This window comes from Mus caroli, unplaced genomic scaffold (assembly GCF_900094665.2).
Source record: "Mus caroli unplaced genomic scaffold, CAROLI_EIJ_v1.1 scaffold_13076_1, whole genome shotgun sequence".
Taxonomy (NCBI): domain Eukaryota; kingdom Metazoa; phylum Chordata; class Mammalia; order Rodentia; family Muridae; genus Mus; species Mus caroli.
This window is the reverse complement of record NW_018389465.1, coordinates 16,859-19,002: the sequence shown is the minus strand read 5'-3', so window position 1 is coordinate 19,002 and position 2,144 is coordinate 16,859. Positions and strand designations below refer to the sequence as shown.

Sequence of the window (2,144 nt, the reverse complement as noted above, 5' to 3'; positions counted from 1 at the left end):
TGTCTAGCCTCCATGGAAAAGGATGTGGACAGTCCTACAGAGAATTCAAGTGCCAGGTTGGGTGATACCTAGGAGGGGAGGAGGAGCTCCACCCTCTCAGATGAGATGGGGAGGGGAAATGGGGGAGAGTAGAAGGGACTGTGTAAGTGGGTATCCAGAGGGGGGCAGCGATCTGGATCTAAAATGAATGAATAAATTAATTAATGGAGGAAAATATAATTGCTATGATGACTGGAAGATCCATTGATGTAGAACATACGTCATAGATAAATGTTCATTTTTATTTTGAACTTTAAAGGACAATGCTATTCACTCATTAGAATACTGGAGACGAAGAATGATAATGAACAATAAAACTTTCATCTCCCAGTTCCTTCTCCTGGGACTGCCCATTCCCCCCCCCCAGAGCACCAGCACCTGTTCTATGCCCTGTTCCTGGCCATGTACCTCACCACCATCCTGGGGAACCTCATCATCATCAACCTCTAATACTGGAATTCCATCTCCACACACCCAAGTACTTGTTTCTCAGCAACTTGTCTTTCTCTGATCTCTGCTTTTCCTCTGTCACAATGTCCAAATTGCTTCAGAACATGCAGAGCCAGGATACATCCATCTCCTATTCCAGTTGTCTAACACAAATGTACTTTTTATTNGTTTTTGGAGACCTGGAGAGCTTTCTTCTTTTGGTCATGGCCTATGATCGCTATGTAGCCATCTGCTTCCCTCTGCATTACACCAGCATCATGAGTCTCAAGCTCTGTGTGTATCTGGTGCTGATGTCCTGGATATTTGACTTGCTGTATTCCATGTTGCACACTCTACTCTTAGCTAGATTGTCATTCTGTGAAGACAATGTGATCTGCCACTTTTTCTGTGACATATCTGTCCTGTTCAAGTTGTCCTGTTCTGACATTCATATTAATGAATTAATGATATTAGTCTTAGGAGGACTCACTATGGTCATCCAATTCTTACTTATTGTTGTGTCTTATGTACAAATTGTCTCCTCCATTCTAAAGATTCCTTCTGCTAGGGTTATACAAAAGATTTTCTCCACCTGTGGATCCCACCTATCTGTGGTCTCACTGTTCTATGGAACAATTTTTGGTCTCTTTGTATATCCATCAGCTAATAACTCTACTGTGAAGGAGACTGTCATGGCCATGATGTACACAGTGGTCACTCCTATGTTGAACCCATTCATGTACAGCCTGAGGAACAGAGAAATGAAAGAGGCCCTGATAAGGGTCCTTTTCAAGAAGAAAATCTCTTTGTAATAATTCCCCTGGGATTTTTACTTAAATTTAACCAGTAAATATATTGATACTATTATTATTAAATGTACCTCTGCAATAAGACCCAAACTTAAGAACTTACTACATAATACTGCTATTTGCAAACAGGAGTTTTGCACATGTGATTCTAGAAAACCATTAGGTAACAGCTACTGTTTAATCAGATCTCCATTCCTTACATTCTTGTTATACCAATATTTTGTGATGTTAGACAAATTTTTGTGTTGACTGCAGTATACCTTTTAAATATGAATAAATGATATACCATAATACTATGTTGATGGTCAGTAAATCTTTCTTTACTTTCTCTTTTCTTTTTATTTCTTCTTCTTTCATATAATATATCCCAAATGCATTCTTCCAGACTCCTCTCAACCTCCCCTCTCTCACAGATCCACTGATCCTCTGTTTCCCTTCATGGAAACAAACCAAACACAGCATAACAAGATGCAATAAAACTAGACACAATCCCACATAACCAGGCTGGATAGGGCAACTTGGGAGGAAGAAAAGGGTCCCAAGGGTAGGCACAGGAGTCAAATATATGCCCATTCCCACTGTTAGAAGCCCTATAGAGTCCCCAAGCTAAACAATCACCGCTTGTGTGCAGGGGGCCTAGTGCAGGCCCATGTAGGCTCTGTGATTGCTGCTTCAATCTCTAGGAACCCCTGTAGACTTGCTTTGTTGTTTCTGGGTGCTGTGTCCACATCATGTCTTCTATCCTTCAGGCTCCTACAATCTTTCCTCCTCCTGTTCCAAAGTGATTCGTCAGCTCCACCTTATCTACTCCGCTCCCATCAGCTGCCAGGGAAAGCCTTTCTGATGGTGATTGGGCTAGGCACTGAT

The 2,144-nt window shown here is 41.5% G+C and overlaps 1 pseudogene; it reads left to right on the top strand.

Annotated features, from left to right (window-relative positions):
* Nucleotides 1-337: 337 nt before the first annotated feature.
* On the top strand, nt 338-1,280 carry LOC110288123 (annotated as a pseudogene).
* Nucleotides 1,281-2,144: the final 864 nt, after the last annotated feature.